This window comes from Phocoena sinus, chromosome 1, assembly GCF_008692025.1.
Source record: "Phocoena sinus isolate mPhoSin1 chromosome 1, mPhoSin1.pri, whole genome shotgun sequence".
NCBI classification, from domain to species: Eukaryota; Metazoa; Chordata; class Mammalia; order Artiodactyla; family Phocoenidae; genus Phocoena; species Phocoena sinus.
Window position 1 is genome coordinate 161,957,136 of NC_045763.1, and position 21,143 is coordinate 161,978,278.

General features: G+C 47.5%; 1 protein-coding gene across 7 annotated transcripts in view; it reads right to left on the reverse strand.

The window, feature by feature from the left end:
• The window catches only part of COQ8A (coenzyme Q8A), a 50,685-nt gene that overhangs the window by 23,800 nt on the left and 5,742 nt on the right, over positions 1-21,143 (reverse strand). Inside the window, exon 1 of one of the 7 annotated variants that reach the window (XM_032648961.1) lies at positions 20,903-20,924. The exons of 5 other annotated variants lie outside the window; for them this stretch is intronic. The gene's annotated coding sequence lies outside the window, so the exon portion shown is untranslated. Of the gene's footprint in view, positions 1-10,159; positions 10,182-20,902; positions 20,925-21,143 lie in introns of those variants that run through there. One more of the 7 variants, XM_032648972.1, reaches the window with a different exon arrangement.

The window sequence follows — 21,143 nt, forward strand, 5'->3', positions numbered from 1 at the left end:
CCACAGAAGTCCACCCACTGGAGTGAAGGGTCTGAGCCCCACGTCAGGCTTCCCAACGTGGGTGTGTGGCAACGGGAGGGAGAATTCCTAGAGAACCAGACTTTGAAGCCTAGTGGGATTTGATGCAGGACTGGGGGAAACAAAGTCTCCACTCTTGGAGGGCACACACAAACTGATGTGCGCATAGGGACCCAGGGGAAGGAGCAGTGACCCCAGGGGAGACTGAACCAGGCCTACCTGCTAGTGTTGGAAGGTCTCCTGCAGAGGCAGGGGGTGGCTGTGGCTCACCATGGGGACAAGAACACTGGCAGCAGAAGTTCTGGAAAGTACTCCTTGGCGTGAGCCCTCCCAGAGTCTGCCATTAGCCCCACCAAAGAGCCCAGGTAGGCTCCAGTGTTGGGTTGAGTGTTCGGTTGCCTCACACCAAACAACCAACAGGGAGGGAACCTAGCCCCACTCACCAGCAGTCAAGCAGATTAAAGTTTTACTGAGCTCTGCCCAGCAGAGCAACATGCAGCTCTACCCACCTCCAGTCCCTCCCATCAGGAAGCCTGCACAAGCCTCTTAGATAACCTCACCCACCAGAGGGCAGACAGCAGAATCAAGAAGAACTACAATCCTGCAGCCTGTGGAACAAAAACCACATTCACAGAAAGATAGACAAGATGCAAAGGCAGAGGGCTATGTACCAGTGAAGGAACAAGAAAAAACCCCAGAAAAACAACTAAATGAAGTAGAGATAGGCAACCTTCCAGAAAAAGAATTCAGAATAATGATAGTGAAGATGATACAGGACCTCGGAAAAAGAATGGAGGCAAAGATCGAGAAGATGCAAGAAATGTTTAACAAAGACCTAGAAGAATTAAAGAACAAACAAAGAGACATGAACAATACAATAACTGAAATGAAAACTACACTAGAAGGAATCAATAGCAGAATAACTGAGGCAGAAGAACGGATAAGTGACTTGGAAGACAGAATGGCGGAATTCACTGCTGCAGAACAGAATAGAGAAAAAAGAATGAAAAGAAATGAGGACAGCCTAAGAGACCTCTGGGACAACATTAAATGCAACAACATTCGCATTATACGCATCCCAGAAGGAGAAGAGAGAGAGAAAGGACCAGAGAAAAGATTTCAAGAGATTATAGTCAAAAACTTCCCTAACATGGGAAAGGAAATGGCCACCCAAGTCCAGGAAGCACAGCGACTCCCATACAGGATAAACCCAAGGAGAAACACACCAAGACACATAGTAATCAAATTGGCAAAAAATTAAAGACAAAGAAAAATTATTGAAAGCAGCAAGGGAAAAACGACAAATAACTTACAAGGGAACTCCCATAACGTTAACAGCTGATTTCTCTGCAGAAAGTCTACAAGCCAGAAGGGAGTGGCATGATATACTTAAAGTGATGAAAGGGAAGAACCTACAACCAAGATTACTCTACCACGCAAGGATCTCATTCAGATTCGATGGAGAAATCAAAAGCTTTACAGACAAGCAAAAGCTAAGAGAATTCAGCACCACCAAACCAGCTCTACAACAAATGCTAAAGGAACCTCTCTAAGTGGGAAACACAAGAGAAGAAAAGGACCTACAAAAACAAACCCAAAACAATTAAGAAAATGGTCAGAGGAACATACATATCGATAATTACCTTAAACGTGAATGGATTAAATACTCCAAACAAAAGACACAGGCTTGCTGAATGGATACAAAAACAAGACCCATATATATGCTGTCTACAAGACACCCACTTCAGACCTAGGGACACATACAGACTGAAAGTGAGGGGATGGAAAAAGATATTCCATGCAAATGGAAATCAAAAGAAAGCTGGAGTAGCAATACTCATATCAGGTAAAATAGACTTTAAAATAAAGAATGTTATGAGAGACAAGGAAGAACACTACATAATGATCAAGGGATCAATCCAAGAAGAAGATATAACAATTATAAATATATATGCACCCAACATAGGAGATCTCAATACATAAGGCAACTGCTAACAGCTATAAAAAAGGAAATTGACAGTAACACAATAATAGTGGGGGACTTTAACACCTCACTTACACCAATGGACAGATCATCCAAAATGAAAATAAATAAGGAAACAGAAGCTTTAAATGACACAATAAACCAGACAGATTTAATTGATATTTATAGGACTTTCCATCCAGAAACAGATTACACTTTCTTCTCAAGTGCACATGGAACATGCTCCAGGATAGATCACATCCTGCGTCACAAATGAAGCCTCAGTAAATTTAAGAAAATTAAAATCATATCAAGCATCTTTTCTGACCACAATGCTATGAGATTAGAAATGAATTACAGGGGGGAAAACATAAAAAACACAAACACATGGAGGCTAAACACTACATTACTAAATAACCAAGAGATCACTGAAGAAATCAAAGAGGAAATCAAAAAATACCTAGAGACAAATGACAATGAAAACACAACAATCCAAAACGTATGGGATGCAGCAAAAGCAGTTCTAAGAGTGAAGTTTATAGCTATACAAGCCTAGCTCAAGAAACATGCAAAATCTCAAATAAATAATCTAACCTTACACCTAACGGAACTAGAGGAAGAACAAACAAAACCCAAAGTTAGCAGAAGGAAAGAAATCATAACGATCACAGCAGAAATAAATGAAATAGAAACAAAGAAAACAATAGCAAAGATCAATAAAACTAAAAGCTGGTTCTTTGAGAAGATAAACAAAATTGATAAGCCATTAGCCAGACTCATCAAGAAAAAGAGGGAGAGGACTCAAATCAATAAAATTAGAAATGAAAAAGGAGAAGTTACAACAGACACCGCAGAAATACAAAGCAGCCTAAGAGACTACTACAGGCAACTCTATGTCAATAAAATGGACAATCTGGAAAAAATGGACAAATTCTTAGAAAGGTATAACCTTCCAAGACTGAACCAGGAAGAAATAGAAAATATGAACAGACCAATCACAAGTAGTGAAATTGAAACTGTGATTAAAACTCTTCCAAAAAAAAAAGTCCAGGACCAGATGGCTTCACAGGTGAATTCTATCAAACATTTAGAGAAGAGCTAACACCTATCCTTCTCAAACTCCTCCAAAAAACTGTGGAGGAAGGAACACTCTCAAACTCATTCTATGAGGCCACCATCACCCTGATACCGAAACCAGACAAAGATACTACAATAAAAGAAAATTACAGACCAATATCACTGATGAATATAGATACAAAAATCCTCAACAAATACTATCAAACAGAATCCAACAGCACATTAAAAGGATCATACACCATGATCAAGTGGGATTTATCCCAGGGATGCAAGGATTCTTCAATATACGCAGATCAATTAATGTGATACACCATATTAACACATTGAAGAATAAAAATCATATGATCATCTCAATAGATGCAGAAAAAGCTTTTGACAAAATTCAACACCCATTTATGACAAAAACTCTCCAGAAAGTGGGCACAGAGGGAACCTACCTCAACATGATAAAGACCATATATGACAAACCCACAGCAAACATCATTCTCAATGGTGAAAAACTGAAAGCATTTCCTCTAAGATCAGGAACAAGACAAGGATGTCCACTCTCACCGCTATTATTCAACATAGTTTTGGAAGTCCTAACCTTGGCAATCAGAGAAAAAAAAGAAACAAAAGGAATACAAATCGGAAAAGAAGAAGTAAAACTGTCACTGTTTGCAGATGACATGATACTATACGTGGAGAATCCTAAAGATGCCACCAGAAAACTACTAGAGCTAGTCAATGGATTTGGTAAAGTTGCAGGATACAAAATTAATGCACAGAAATCTCTTGCATTCCTATACACTAATGATGAAAAATCTGAAAGAGAAATTAAGGAAACACTCCCATTTATCACTGCAACAGAAAGAATAAAATACCTAGGAATAAACCTACCTAGGGAAACAAAAGGCCTGTATCAGAAAACTATAAGACACTGATGAAAGAAATTAAAGATGATACCAACAGATGGAGAGATATACCATGTTCTTGGACTGGAAGAATCAATATTGTGAAAATGACTATACTACCAAAAGCAATCTACAGATTCAATCCAATCCCTATCAAATTACCAATGGCATTTTTTACAGAACTAGAACAAAACACCTTAAAATTTGTATGGAGACACAAAAGACCCCGAATAGCCAAAGCAGTCTTGAGGGAAAAAAATGGAGCTGGAGGAATCAGACTCCCTGACTTCAGACTATACTACAAAGCTACAGTGATCAAGACAATATGGTACTGGCACAAAAACAGAAACACAGATCAATGGAACAAGATAGAAAGCCCAGAGGTAAACCCACGCACCTATGGTCAACTAATCTATGACAAAGGAGGCAAGGATATACAATGGAGAAAAGACAGTCTCTTCAATAAGTGGTGCTGGGAAAACTGGACAGCTACATGTAAAAGAATGAAATTAGAACACTCCCTAACATCATACACAAAAATTAACCCAAAATGGATTATAGAGCTAAATGTAAGACCAGACACTATAAAACTCTTAGAGGAAAACATAGGAAGAACACTCTTTGACATAAATCACAGCAAGATCTTTTTTGATCCACCTCCTAGAGTAATGGAAATAAAAGCAAAAATAAACAAATGGGACCTAATGAAACTTAAAAGCTTTTGCACACCAAAGGAAACCATAAACAAGATGAAAAGACAACCCTCAGAATGGGAGAAAATATTTGCAAACGAATCAACAAAGGATTAATCTCCAAAATATATAAACAGCTCATGCAGCTCAATATTAAAAAAACAAACAACCCAATCCAAAAATGGGCAGAAGACCCAAATAGACATTTCTCTAAAGAAGACATACAGATGGCCAAGAAGCACATGAAAAGCTGCTCAACATCACTAATTATTAGAGAAATGCAAATCACAACTACAATGAGGTATCACTTCATACCAGTTAGAATGGGTTTCATCCGAAAATCTACAAACAACAAATGCTGGAGAGGGTGTGGAGAAAAGGGAACCCTCTTGCACTGTTGGTGGGTATGTAAATTGATACAGCCACTATGGAGAACAGTATGGAGTTTCCTTAAAAAACTAAAAATAGAACTACCATATGATCCAGCAATCCCACTACTGGGCATATACCCAGAGAAAACCATAATTCAAAAAGACAGATGCACCCCAATGTTCAGTGCAGCACTATTTACAATAGCCAGGTCATGGAAGCAACCTAAATGCCCATCGACAGACAAACGGATAAAGAAGTTGTGGTACATATATACAATGGAATATTACTCAGCCATAAAAAGGAATGAAATTGGGTCATCTGTAGGGACGTGGATGGACCCAGAGACTGTCATACAGAGTGAAGTAAGTCAGAAAGAGAAAAACAAATATCGTATATTAACGCATGTATGTGGAACCTAGAAAAATGGTACAGATGCACCGGTTTGCAGGCAGAAATTGAGACACAGATGTAGAGAACAAACGTATGGACACCAAGGGGGGAAAGCGGCCGGGGGGGGGGGGGGGGGGGGCGTGATGAACTGGGCGATTGGGATTGATATGTATACGCTGATGTGCATAAAATCGATGACTAATAAGAAGCTGCTGTATAAAAAATTAAAAAATAAAAAGATTTCCCCCTGAAAACCAACAGGGAGATCGTTCAGTATATAAAAGGATTTAAAGGTAAAAAATAAAATAGGTAAACAACGACAACAACAACAACAAAAAAGAACCTGAGCTTCATTAAGTCCTGAAACCAGGTGTGTGATCTCAGTTGGAAGACTGTGGGTTTTGGCCGGGTTCGAGTCCCGGCTGCATGGGTTCAAGTCCCAATCAGGGTTTTGACCGGGTTTGAGTCCTGGCCACATGGGTTCAAGTCCCAGTCTGAGGTGCATGGTTTCAGGAACACCTGCTCCGGTAGCAGTTCCCTGCAGGGACCCAGGGGCCCCAAGCCCAACTCCTCAGGGGCTGCCTGTCCCTGCCCAGCCACTCTTGTTCTGCCCAATGAAGCCTCTGACAGACACCCACCAAGGGACAACCAGAGCCCCTGCCCGCCCTCAGACTCAACTCTTCCCCAAGCCAGTGTTTTCAAACTGCAGTCCAGACCACAGAGCAATGCACTTGGAAAATCCTAACCAGCATTAAAAACAACACCAACATGATGTCGGACAGGGAAGCATCAGGGCACACTGCGGGCAGGACTGGGGCTGAAACCTGGTTCCCCTCCGCGTGCGCATGCGCTCTCTTCTTTCTCCTGGGTCACAGCATAAAACGTGTTTATGTCAGGGTCAAAGAAGTGGAAAGCCAGAGTACACAGGGTGCTGCACAGGGTTGGGGTGTGTCTCCCAAGCATTTCTCAAGACCTACCTGGAGCTGTGTGCTGGGAGGGATAAGATAAGGTAAAATAAGGTGGCTGAACAAAAAACAAAAAGGAAAGGAGCAGGAGAACCCAGAGTGGGGAGGGAGCAGTCTGGCCAGGGGGCAGGGAGGAGCTGGGATCTGCCAGGAGTCTCAGAGATAAGATAAGAGGAGCAGGTGTGGAAGGCACAGCAGGCAGGAGACCTGCAGGAACAAACCTGTGCACAAACGCACGGAGGCTGACTTGAGAAGGGCCCGAATTAACAGACAGGAAGGTCAGGCGAGAGCACTGACAAGGATCTGAACCAGAACTCTCGTGCCTTCCAAAAACCTCAGGCTCGCTCCCACCTGCCCTTCATGGGGAGCCAGCCCCAGTCAGTCCAAAGGCTCCTGCCCAGATCCGCTCTGCTCCTGAGCATGAGACACAGCTACTTTTATTTAAAAGGAGAGCTGTAGTGATAGCCAGAGAAACCCAGGAATGCACAGGAGCCTAGAAGTTAAGATGACCCACCGTAACCTGCCCTCAGAGAACCCTTCACCTTCGTAGGAAAGCAGCGCCCAGGCACTGGGCTTCATCTTCTTTTAATCTTTATAAACAACCTAAATGACATGGATGTTATTGCCCCCATTTCACAAAGGAGAAAACCAAAGTCAGAGAGGTTAACTAACTGGCTGAGGTCATTCAGCTCCTGAACTGTGGCCCTGGGGTCTGATACCTGCCCTCCGCTGCTCTGTGCCCACCACGCCACACTGCTTCCCCAAATGCTCGGTCCACCAACTCCAAGGCACCCCCATAGGGACAGGGTACTGATTAGACACAAGTGGACCTCCTGTACCCTAATCAAAGCCAAGGAGGTTTTTGGAAGGTGACCAAACCGTTGAAGGAGACAGGAGAGAGAAGGGGGAGCTAGCCCTGCCCATCACGTGGTGCTATTTCACACCCTGGGCTCCACTCTGGGCTTCTGCACCTTATGGCAGTAAACAAGTGTGAGCCCCATAGACCAAATGTCTAGGACTGGGAAAACAGCATGTAATCAGAGCTCAAATGCAGCTGGTGCCAGCTCTCAACAGCTCCCCTGCCCCCTGGCCCCGGACACACACAGACACATTTCACTCTTGAGGAAAGAGGTTTTTGAAAGAGACACCAGGGACATGCAATGGCAGAGGCCAGGGCCCCAGCCCCATCTGTTCAAAAAGACCCCTGCTGGTGGACCATCCACCATACCCCACTGCCCCAGGGGTCCCCAGAAACAGGCTTTCCCCTTGCTCACCTCTAAATCCAATCCAGATAACCAAGGCAACAGTCTCCCATAAGCCACAAACCTGGATAATTTCAAAACCTCACCTTGTCTGGTAACTGATATAAGACCTATTTGACTCAGACTTTGTTTTCAGGCTTAAAACTAATTCTGCCTAAACTGCTCACCCAAGTTATCATACCCACAAACTAAAGTTTCACTAGAGCAAAGCTGATAAGCGATTTTTTTGGCCAGTTTCCCCTGCCCTAGCTCTGCAGTTCATTGTGAAATACCCATTTCTGGTCCTGCACTCTGCAGTTGCAGCTCTGGAACCCACCAGAGTCCAGTCCTAACTTTTCTGGTCTCTAAGTATGTCAACTCTGAGCATAGTTCTGTGATGGGCCAGGATTATACCTACTTTATGACGATGATTTTTTTAAAATTCAAAAGAGGAAACAATGTTAAATAAACTGACCAAGTTTTTAATTAAATTCCTGCATTTGAGACATATGAGTAATAATGGTCTTCTGCAGTATTTTCCTAACTGTATTTTCCTCTTTTTTTTTTTTTTTTTTGCGATACGCGGGCCTCTCACTGTTGTGGCCTCTCCCGCTGCGGAGCACAGGCTCCAGACGCACAGGCTCAGCGGCCACGGCTCACGGGCCCAGCCGCTCCGCGGCATGTGGGATCTTCCCGGACCAGGGCACGAACCCGTGTCCCCTGCATCGGCAGGCGGACTCTCAACCACTGCACCACCAGGGAAGCCCTTCCTAACTCTTTTAGTTCACATATCCCACTTTCAAAGTGGAAAATAAATAAATAAATAATACGTCATCTTTAAAAAGTACATATTAAAAATTAATTAGTTATGCCTTTCTTCCTGCCTGAACGGTTGTGTCCTCATACCGGAGAACTTTCCATGGGTTCCCGTCTCACCCGGGACAGCGAGTGCCGTCATGGAGGAGAACTAGAGCCAGCTCCCTGGGAAGGCAGGCTCCATCCACATGGAAATGACATCACGGAAAGCTACCATCCCGCTACTATGGGGCAGTCCCTCCCCTTCTCACATTAACAGATGCTGCTCATAAACAGTCTGTCGTTGTGAGCAGATTCACAGGTGGATGCACATTTCTAAACCGCAGCCCGTGCCAGCCGCCTTAAGGATTATTTACCTAATGTTCAAGGGACGCTGTCCCCAAACCTCCCCACATGCTGCTCTGCTGGGTACAAAGTGACCTTAGTCAATACCAGCTATTTTTTTGCAAAGGAGTGCCTACCCTCAAGGAGCAGGGGTGGGAAGGCGAACAAATGCCAGAGGAAATACCTTTCCAGAACTTTGTTCACCTCCTGGTTTTCAAAAACTGGCTCTCATAAACCCTACTTCTAACGCACCAGAATCCCAACGTGACTCAGAATTCAGCTGTCCTGAACGGTGGGGCAAACCCCGCAAAAGGAATGCACGAGCGCCAGGCACTCAGCTACACCAGCACGCATTTTCATCAGGACCTTAAGTAAATGAAAATCAAAAATGTGTTTTGGGGGCTTTTGATTTTCAAAAGCCCCCAAGATACATTAATCACAAGTTTAAAATCTTATCCTCACCACGATTTCATCTACAAGTATTAGAGTCCTCGCCCACCCCGCTTCACCCTGCTGGTCCTTGAATGGGTTTTCGGGATCTCACGGAGGAGCAATACAGGGATGGAGGGTGCAGTCAGGCTCTTCACCCACTCGCCCTAGAACGCCTGGGCGCCGCCCGGTCTCCTCTGAGCGAGGACCAGTGAATACAGCGGTGAGGGTGGAGGACGGGCACTCACATTTGGGAGTGCCCACTAGGTACCAGCACCAAAACAGTCATTTGGTCAATTCTTTGAACACCCGTTCACTGATGTCTCCCCCCAGCGCTCTGGGTTAGTCTGTGCAGGTTCTGGGATAAACCTGCCCTTGGCCCCGGGGTGCTCACAGCTGCAGGAGCATGCAGGCACATCTATAACGGGCACAGACACCCCGGAGACGGCCAGAGGCCCACTGAGGCCGACACACGAGGACCAGGTGCACAGGAGGCAGCTGAGCAGCGGCAAAGCCTGGGAGCCTGGACGGCTCAGCCACTGACACTACGTGTGCTGCTCGCCTCTTCACCCTCCATAGCAAGAGGGGGCTTCAGCTGGCTCACCAGGCCCTTTTTCCAGCCCTAACATGCTAAAGTGCTATAAAGGAAGTGCACAAAGTTGTTGTCTAGAGAGAGAAAGAACTGGAATAAATACAGCTCACCACTCCCCAGGGACAGAGACTGAGAAAGAAGCACAGCCAGTGTCCCCTGACATGAGTCCTCAAGCTCCAAGAGGAAATTTTCCTGCTGAACCCTCACTCTCTGACCTTCCCAAAGAGACTTCTGAGATACCATTTCATTCATGTTGAAAAACAGACTCAGAGACTCCATTAGCTGGAAATTATCTGGGGTATGAGGACCTTCAAATCTAGTCTCCAAAACTAAAAAAAAAACAAAACAAAAACAAACAAACAAAAAAAACCACCAAGTGATGCCTACCTGGCCAGATGCAGTAAGATGTATCAGCAGCAATGAGTTGTGTTCTTTTTAAAAATATATGGAAATTCCCTGGTGGTCCAGTGGTTAGGACTTAGCACTTTCACTGCAGTGGCCCAGGTTCAGTGGCCCCATCTTAGTCGGGGAACTAAGATCCTACAAGCCGTGTGGCACGGCCAAAAATAAATACATACACACATACATACATAAGACAGGCAATCTTGACAAGCATTAAACAAATGAAGGCATCATAAACCTTTCCACCAGGACCCACGTGGGGGAATTTTATTTGGGGGGAGGGTTCCCATATGCACCCCCAAGCCCCCCCTTCACAGCCAGAACTCACCATCTGTCACTTGTCTCTTCTCATGAGGTGACAATAAGCCAGGGACAGTGCATGAACTTACTGAGCCACTGTTCAACCCCCTTCGTAAGTATAAAGTGTGACAAGGCAGACCAGCTCCCATCCAAGCAAAGCCAGAGTGTCTATACCTCTAAAAGCCAGCACGCCCTCCTCTTGTCTCTTCCCATACTGAGCTGCCCCGGAAGCCATGGGATGACTGGTGTAAGGACCCAAAAGCAAGCTGCACAGCAAGCCCTTTGTCTTGGGGAGTGTGTGTGAAGCTCACTAAAGCCTTCTCCCGAGCAGGCTTTGTCCCGCAGCTGTGCACCACCCAATGGCCCACAGGCATCAAGCTCGGCATGTCCAGAACTGACCTCACCCCCCTTACCCCGCCCACCCCATGCTCCCCGTCCTGAGCACTGCGACCACCCCCTTCTCTCCAACCCTTCCCACTTCCCCTACCCCCCCAGGGTGCTCCCAGCTGGGCAACCGCAGCAGCCCCTAACTGGCCTCTCTGGCCCCCGCCTTGCACAGGAACGCATGTCTTTCCTCCTCACCAGATCTCAACTCAAACAGCACCTCTTCTGGGATGCCCTCCCCAACATGTCCCATCCCTAAAGCCCAACCATGTCCCCCACGGCTCCCTGTTCTTTCCCCGAGGTAGCAGTGACCATGCTGTAAACCTGCCTATGTACCCGACTTCCCGCCACACTGGGCTGTCAGCCAGAGGAGGGCACAGACCACATCTGTTGTCCCCTCTCTGTATCTCCAGCAACTAGCACCGTGCTTGACACAGAGCAGACAGAAATGAACTCAGCTGGTCCCCCCAAGGTTTAAGAAAGCCTGCTATTTCTGGAACTGACTCACACCTGCTTGCATTTTTTAATCTGCATATGGAATCAAAGGTCTCTTAGGAGCCTGGTCTGAGGCAGGGTTCTCAGGCTTTAGTGGGCATCAGAACCACTCGGGAGACTTGCTGAAACACAGACCGCTGTACCGCCGCCCTGGGTTTCTGATTCTGTAGGTCTAAGATGGGGCCTGGAAACCTCTATTTCTAACAAATTCCCACCTGCTGCTGCTGGTGGTCCTAGAAACGTACCTTAAGAACCCTGTTCTGGAGGAAGAGGGGAAAAGGGAACAGAGGTGGCCCAAGCCCAAGGTCAGGCAGCAAGTCTAAACAGGGATCCTTTCCTAAAAGTTTCTCCCTGCTACTCCCTCCCCAAAAGTCTGGCTTTGTCCTTAAGTGGAAACCTTCCACCTGCCCCTTCCTTTCCCACTACTCCCTCAAGAAACTGAAAAAGAACATCGGAAATGAATGGGCTTAAAGACAATGACCCACAGAACCAGCCACCAAAGGAATCTCAAGATTGTCACTTTAGTACTCCCGGGAAAGAACTCTTTAATGATATCCGGGAGGCCCCAGGGCAGGGGCTCACAGGTGGCCCTCTGCCCCCTCCCAGCCAAGGACAATCTTTTTACTTTGGGCATGAACAGTCTGTGTGGACACTGGAAAGTTCCTTTACATTCTTGAAATTTTTCTTTTTTTCTTTTCCTCTTAGAAAAAGGAAATACAGTCGACTGTTTCCTCCAAGGACTCAGAAGAGTATATGTGTTAGGGGAAAGACTTAAGACTTCTGAACCAAAAATCCATGAATTTCTTTAGATGTGCCCTTCGCCTCGGCCTTTAAAAGCACACCCCAGGGCCCATCACTCAAATATCTCAGGCACTCCAGGCTTCTACATAGTGAGGTCTGGCTTCCGGGTTCGTCTGGCAGCAGGTTCAGAAACATCCTAATACATATCCATTTTCAAAGGCAACGAAAAACATGAAGAAGAACCCAGGGGAAGATATAAAGAGCCTCTGTCCCCCCTCAAACCCCACCTCATAGCCTTCCCCTCCCCTGTCAGTCAGCCCCAGCCAGGCCTGGTGAGTCAATCTTCTACGGTGAGAGACAGGCCACTAGGGTCATTCATTCCCCACAGCTGCAAGTCACCTCTGGAATGCCCCAAACCTGCATGTCTACCACTAAAGTCCCCTTTCCCTGTCTCCTTCCCAGGCCATCCTGCCTGAAAGTTATCTAAGCATCCAGCCAAATTCTGTCAAACTGCATTTCCTTAAGAGTGGATGTGTGATAGATAACGCAGCCACAAGAATGTAAATGACAACATTGTCTAAGACTGGCTACATAAATAGTGGTACACCCATTAGATGGACTGCTATGCAGCCATCTAAAATGACACTGTGGAAGGTATTTATTGACAAATAAGCAAGTTTACTATATATTCCCATGTAGGAAAAACGCAGGTTACAAAACAGTATTATCCTTTATTTTGGAGGGAGGGAGGGAGGGAGGGAGGGAGGGAGGGAGGGAGGGAGGGAGGGAGGGAGGGAGGGAGATGGATGATAGAAACAGAGCATGCAAAACAGGAACAGTGGTTTTCTCTGGGTGGTGGGGTGATAGATTCTTATTATTTTATTTCCTAAAATTTTCTACAAAGAACATGTACTACTTTTATAACAGAAAATAAGTTATATAAAAATAATCTTAAATATCTGTTGTTAAAATAAAAAAATAAAAGCAAGCACACAAAGGTGTGATTTAAAGAAACTATCCCAGATCCCTGAAGCGTTTGTCCTGGGCAGGATGGGCAGAGGGTTAGATAGCAAATCAGAGAGCTATAAATACTACCTCTCTACACCCTTTAGCCACTGTCCCTCATCAGCAAACAACTGCCCCTGACAGGCCACCAGGAAGGTGGAACACGTCCACCCCACTTTTGGGAAAGAGGCTCAACTGTGCTTCTCAGAAAATGGTGAGAAAACCACTTGGCAGAGGCAGGTCTAATGCTGGCCCCTGTGTTAAAAGATAGAAATAATTAACGGTACTTTCCCCAAAACAGGATCCTAGTTTAGAATAATGTAGTAAGTGCAGTGATCACATTTTTCTGAACCGAAAGTTAAGACATGTATGGGTTGGCAAAAAATTTGTTTGGGTTTTTCCGTAACATGACTGGTGCCCTTTTAGATCAGGGGTCAGCAAACCATGGGGCCAAATTCAGCCCTGTTGCCTGTTTTTGTAAATAAGCATTTACTGGAACACAGCCTTGCTCATTCATTTAGGTACTGGCAACAGCTCATTCATCTACATATGCATTATCTAACGCTGTTTGGGGTTTTGGGGTTTGGTTTGGTTTGGTTTTAAGCTATAACAGCACGATTGAGCAGTTGCAAGTGAGAACTATGGCCCACAAAGCCTAAAATATTTCCTATCTGGCTCTTTTTTTTCTCCATCTGGCTCTTCAAGGAAAGTTTGTTAACCCTTATTCTAGGGCAACAGAGTAAAATGTAACCACAACTGTCCCAGGAAATCCAGAAAGGTCACTAGAGTTATATCAGAGCAGCCCAAAAAGGCTGGTGTTGGGGTGAGGACACCCCCGTTATAGCTCTGCTCCTGACCCCAAAAGATGGGTACCTCACCAGGCACAGAGCTGCCCACCACCCAGAGGCCCCAGGGACAAAGGGAGGGCTCTGTGGTGACCACCTTTTACTGGGTCACCTAGAACAGGGCAGCCGAGTTCTGGCGGGGGGGGCGGTTGGAGGGGAGACACAGGCAGACACGATGTCCACTACTGTGGGGCGGCACAGTGGAATTGTGCCCTGTAAGGAAAGGAGTTCGTTTCTGGACCTCAAGTTGTCTCCTGGGCTAAGGACTTCATGTTCCTCCAAAAGCCATTTCTGGACTATTGGGATTTTTCTTGGAACCATTTAAAACATATACACTCTTACGCTAACACACTCAAGAGCTTGTTGAATAGCAGGCACTCTGACATTCTCCTCCAATGAATTTCACCAGTTCCCCAAACATTTTTATTCTGTGAGAAGCAGAAAACCAGCACAATGTGATGATAACGATAGCAGCTATTATTTACTGGGAGTTTATTATATGCCAGGCCGTGTGCTAAGTGTTCTATGTGTATTACCTGACTCATTTTTAAAAGGTAAGTACTATTATTTTGCCCATTTTACAGATGAAGGAACTAAGGCACAGAGAGGTTAAGTAACTTACCGAAAGTCACACAATGAATAACAAGTAGAGCTAGAACTCGAATCTATCATGGCTCAGGAGCCAGGCAACCATTTAACAGATAAAAGGAGAAAACAAATAAGAGTGTGTTTTGATGTCCTAGACTGCAAGCCTTCATTCTCAACCCAATGGGTAATTAAGAAGACATTCCTTAGGGGCTTCCCTGGTGGCTCAGTGGTTAAGAATCCTCCTGCCAATGCAGGGGACACGGGTTTGAGCCCTGGTCCGGGAAGACTCCACATGCCGCGGAGCAACTAAGCCCATGTGCCACAACTACTGAGCCCACGCGCCTCTAGAGCCCGTGCTCTGCATCAAGAGAAGCCACCACAATGAGGGGCTTCCCTGGTGGCGCAGTGGTTAAGAATCCTCCTGCCAGTGCAGGGGACACGGGTTCGAGCCCTGGTCCGGGAAGACTCCACATGCCGCGGAGCAACTAAGCCCATGTGCCACAACTACTGAGCCCACGCGCCTCTAGAGCCCGTGCTCTGCATCAAGAGAAGCCACCACAATGAGAAGCCTGCGCACCGCAACAAAGAGTGGCCCCCGCTTGCGCACAGCAACAAAGACCCAACTCAGCCCAAAATAAATAAATAAATAAATAGATTTATTTAAAAAAAGAAGAGGACATTCTTAGGATTCCCTGGTGTGCTGCCCCAAGGTGGGCACTGTGCTGGGGCCAGGGAGGGGGAGATAAAAGTGCAGCAGAAGGAGAAGTTCCAGCCTCTACTGATAATCCAGAGAGAAACCCAATGCTGTGTATGAACCTGCATGGGCCCGGACGCCACTGCACAGGTGAGTAGCACAGACGGTCCCAAGTGGTCTTTCCTCCCACTGGGGAGCAAACGTAACTGATTACAAATACCAACCTGCCAAGCACGGGGTCCTGAGGGCAATTTCATTTTCTGACCAAAAACCCACCCAAGTTTTCTGCTTAGAACATTAAAAAAGATTTCGTTCAGGAAGTGATACATGAAGCAGTCAAGATGCTCTGGAGTTGGGCGCCCCAGGTTCAAATCCTGACTCTGCTGCGAACCTAAGCAGTCATTTAAGCTCATCTTTGCAACTGAGTTTCCCTCATCTGTTCTCAAGAGGAGTGGGTTAGATAATCCATATAACAGTACTTAGGACCCCAAGTGCCTGGCACACAGTAGGTGCTCAAAACCATTAGCCGACATGATCATTATTAAGACCACACGGACGCTCTGGAAGGACTCAGCAAGTCACTCAGACCTGGTGAGACCAGTGGGGACAACCCTCTTACCGATTTCTACCCCAGCACCCGGGCTGGGTACTGTACCAGATCTGACTCGGGGAGAGCAGACTCGCCCCCTCTCGGGGGCCAGTGAGGCTGATTCAGCTGTGGTGTGAGGCATCGTTCAGGAGAGCTGGTCTGGTGTGCTGGCGGCCTGCTTGGCGTGCCTAGACAACCAGGACATAAATACCGCCGGTAATCCTCACCATGGTCAACACCACTCTCAGAGGAGACAACAGCACCCCTCTGACCCCCACAAGTTCCCTGTCTCCAGGCTACAGCCCATCTGCTGCCAGATTAACCTTTTCCAAATCCATTTTCATCATGTTAAGCCCCGGCTCAAATGGCTCGTAGTTTTCTAGAGGATAAGCTCCAAACTCCTGAGTCTGAAGTTGGGACCCAGGCCTCCCGTCCAGCCTCCGCTTACACCTGTGCCATGTAAGCGCTGCTCCAATTCCTTCCCTCTCACACCAACCTTTCATCCCTGCACTTCTAAAACTGAATGGGGCCTGCCTCCGGGCCTGTGCATCAGCTCTGCTCCACCGGCCAGGCCACTCCAGGCCTGTCCCTGAACCCGTCTGTCCCTGAACCCGTTTCCTATAATCTGTTTCCTCACCTGGATATTACGACAGCATAAGTTCTTATTATGTCCAATCTAAATAAGAGAGGCAGAAGTACTTTGAAATGTATGAACATGTCATATATATTCAAGGACACATTTCTAATCAGGCCCTAACTTACTCTTGGCTCTTATGATTTTGTCTTCCCATCAGCTGATGTAAATTTTCCACTGCTGGTCAGATTCTGCCCCGTTTTGTAGGTTATCTTTGGCACACAGAAGTCTTTCCAATAATAAGCCCCTTGGGAGGCTCAAATCTCACACACCTCTGACTCTTTCCCCACCTACCTCCACACACAGACAGACCCTGACCACACAAATACAAGTGTCATCTGTACTGTCACACAGGTAGGTGAATAAGAACCCTAGTGGGGAACCCTGGAGCTGTAGTTGAGGAGTTTATCTTAAACTAAAATCAGATATTTAAGGGGTTGTGTTTAAATCTGGCCAAATTATTGTGGGTGGCTTTGGGAGGCTGACTGGTGGCCCCCCAGAGATGTTCACACCCTAATCCCCAGAACCTGTGACTATGTTCTCTTATGTGGCAAAAGGGACTGCTGAAAGGGTGATTACGCTACAGATCTTGAGATGGGGGGGATTATCCACCTGGGCCCAATGTAATCAAGGGTCTTTATGAGAGAGAGAGAGGCAGGAGGATCTGAGTCAGAAGAGGGAGAGAAAGATGTGACAAAGACAGACAGTGGAGTAATGCAGTTGTGAGGAAGGAACCACGGCCAAGGGATGCAAGCAGCCCCGAGAGGCTAGAAAGGCAAGGGGAGGGGCTCTGCCCTTGAGCCTCCAGAGAGAATCTGCCCTGCTGACTCCTTGATTTCAGCCAGGTGATACCCATTTCAGACTTCTGACCTCCAGAGCTGTAAAATAATAAATTTGTGGTGTTTTAAGTCATTGAATTTGTGGTAATTTGTTATAGCAGCAATAGGAAACTAATGCAGTGGCTATTTTTAAAAGATACATCATTGGGTTGGGAAGAGGGGCGATATTCTAGAATAATTTCCAGATCATTCATCTAAAATAACTTAGTCACTCCACAAGTGGTACTGAGTGCCAGCTAAGTGCCAGGTGCTGTGGTAGGTTCTCGCATATCCCATGGGCAGCTCAAGACACATTCTTGTTCCTGATGACAGAGTCCTGCCTGCTTTCAGTATAAATATGCCCCATTCGTCTACCAGCCTCTTTCCCAGGCTCGGTTCAACACTGAAAGCATTATGGAGCACTTACATTACATGCCAGGCACTGTGCACGGCCTGGGGTACCGCAACGTCCAAGTAAGAGCCCGCACCCCTCAAAATGCTCCTCATCAGTTCTTACATTCTTAATCTTTCAAAACACTTTCACTTCAGATTAAATATTTCAGTGAAATAGTATTAAAAACAAGAACAGCTACCAGTTATTACTCCCCTTCTGTGTGTATCACTTTTTATTAGTCCTAATCCTACAGCAGCCCTGTGAGGTATTACTGTCCCCATCTACTGATGAGACTCAGCTCCCAGGTAAAGAAATCTCCTCTAAGTCCCAGTGCTGTCAGGGGCAGGCCCATCCATGCCTGTCTGACCCCAGGCTCAAGTCCTTTCCTCCTGCAGCCTAGGAAGTGAGCAGATAAGAAACCTGCCCCCAGGTCAGTAACAACAGTCACTCTCCTGGGGGCTTCCCTGGTGCCGCAGTGGTTGAGAATCCGCCTGCCAATGCAGGGGACATGGGTACAAGCCCTGGTCCGGGAAGATCCCACATGGCGTGGAGCAACTAAGCCCGTGAGCCACAACTACTGAGCCTGTGAGCCACAACTATTGAAGTCTGTGCGCCTAGAGCCCGTGATCCGCAATAAGAGAAGCCCGCGCACCGCCACGAAGACCCAACACAGCCAAAAATAAATAAGTAAAATAATTAAAAAAAAAAAAAAAAAAAAAGAAATGCCTTAGAAAAAAGAAAAAAAGTCACTCTCCTGGAAACACGGCAAGGTTCGTGCCCTGAAAAGTGTGTCCACCTGGTTGCAGAAAATCATAAGTCATAAAAATCCAGGAGCTGACTGGGCTCTCAAAGGCCACCTGGCCAAACTCCCTTTCTGGAAAGCTCCTCAGCTACCAGGTTGAGAGTGTTAGGCTTCTCAGCACCAGCGATCCCACCCCGGTTCTGTCTCAGACGTAAGTGGGAGAAAGAGGCAGGAGCCCCACACTGAGTCCACTCTGGGCGTGCGCCTCCAGAAGGAGCTGTTGGGTACGTGGCCCCCAGTCCTGCCACGCTGACTCCCAGAACCTGCCTCCATCAGCAGCACCCCCAAACACCACACACAGGCCAGGCACGGACACCTGTGCACGTCACTGGTGCAGACATTAAATTAACGGGTCCTGCCACCGAGGTCCCGTGCAACCCTCTGGCACTACAAGCGTACGCAAAACCCCAATAGTTTTTAAGACCAGTGAGTTAACCCTATGAGGGACGACCCTAGACAGACAACAATACTCAGGAAGAGAAATGAGAAGAGGATGTTCAGAGGAGGAAGCGACTGTCTCCTCGCTGACCTCCACTCTCCTTTGCTGGCAGAACTAAGGCCACGGGCCCAGGCCTGGCCTTCAAGGCCCTTCACTGTGGACGCCAAGACATCTTTCCAGCTTTCATTTCCTACTATCTCCACCCCACACCAGCGCTTCAGCCAGAATGGCTCATGCCCCAACACACACACACACACACACACACACACACACACACACACACACACACACACACTTTCCTACTTCCACGTGCTGCTCCCACCTCCTCCCCCGGGACACCCTTTCCTCTGCCAAAATCCTACCCATCCTGATGGAATGTTAGACGCTCCATAGGGTCTGCCCCCCATCCTAAAGTCACTTCTTGTCCTCTAAAGTCCCTCATCTCTTAATGGCCTAAGGTCACCCTGCCATGCCCTATATGACTCTTAGAGTACCTGTCCCATCTCCCAGGCTGCATGGTGTGCTCCTGGAGAGAGGATCTCTTACCCAGACCTATACTCCCCTTGAGGGTTGGTGCTGTACCATGTCCATACCAGCAGTTTAATACCCACGGGCGCCCAGGGGCTCCCCAGCTTCTCAAGCTCCCTCTTCTAGAACCCAGAACCCAAGAGACACCAGGGATGCTAGCATCTGGGAAACGCTCTTTCTGTCACCAATCACCCTGAAACCGCCACCATCCAGAGCCATGGACACGGCGGCAGCAGCACCCTGTGTTAAATGGGGTGAGGGCAGAAGAGGGAGAATGGAGGAAAAGCATCGTTCACAGGGGCCCGGAGCCTGCTCACATGCGCACACAGACACTGGGAGGGAGAGGTGGCGGCACACCCAGGATGCAGCACCTCTACTGCGTCCTCTGCTAGGTCCCACTCCTTGCTTAGAAGAAGAGTGAGAGGGAAGAGGGACAAAAGACAGCAGGCCTGGCTGCCGGTGAGCTCATGCGGGCTGGAACAGGGGCACAGCAGGTCTGACCTATACGTGGTGCCCAGCCCTTGCTCTACCAAATGCTGGCTGTAAACACATTAGGGGGCAAGAGCCACAAACTGCTTTTTCGATCTCAGACAGATGGGGAGATGTTTGCTCCAGCACCTGTCAAACAGTAACCACCTGCAGGTCACAGGGCAACCTATTCTTACCTTCACCCTCTCCTGAGCCAGGACCCGGGCCAAACGCAGACAAAACATGCCAGACGGAAAGCAAACACCAGCTTGACCCCAGGATCTGGATTTAATGTAGAAGTTCTGGATGTGTGAACAGACCCCAGGACCTCCCATCCCGCCCGGCAGACGGCAGGATCATTGCCATCAGGTCCTCCAGTTCCCAGACAACAAGGGTACTACGATGAGGCTGACGGAGGAGGGTGGCCAGCCAGGCCCGGGTTCCAGGCCCACCCTGGGCACCAGCCACATGTGACCCTGGGCACATCCGCTCTCCCTTGGGCCTGAGTTTCCCCGTTTCCTCATGTGTAAAACAAGGTGATTGACCTAGATGATTTCCAGTTCCCAGAGATTAGGACACGGCCGTTTACCCTGAGCACAGAAGGGCTGTGCTGAGAATTGGGATTTAACAGGTTCTAGAAAGAATCATACACAAAAGAATCTGAGTACTAACCCTTCTAGACGTTCTATGAAAATAGCAAGTGCGGAGGGGCAGACCTGCTTCTCCGGGGGGTGGTGAGGTGTTTCCCAGGCCAGCAAACACCTCTGGGAAAATCCAGCGGGGGGCGGGGGGGCAGGGAGCGCGCCCCTTCTCAGACGGCCAGGAAACCCATCCTGCCCCGTTACACACGCACGCGCACACACACGTACACACACGCGCGCACGCACACACACACACACCCCTCCTCAGAGGCTGGCAGGAGCCCGGCTTCCCCTTCAAGCGCCACCCCCAGCCCAGCCTCCCCCTCTCACATCAAGCAGAGGGCCTCACTCACTGCAACTGACCTCTTGTTTCCTCAAAACAGAGGCAATCAGATGTGCTCACCCTCAACCCTCGGTCCGGTCTCAGCCCTCCCCTCGCCTCTCCTCCCATCCTATCTCCTCCCCGCACTGGCCGTTCCCCTCCTCCCTCTCCCTCCTCCTTTAGGACTTTGCCCCGGACCTATTTTTCATTTTGCTTTCAATGTCTCCTTCCACAAAAGCTTTCCCCCTCAAGCCCACAAACCCCGCTCTCGGCTTTCATGTA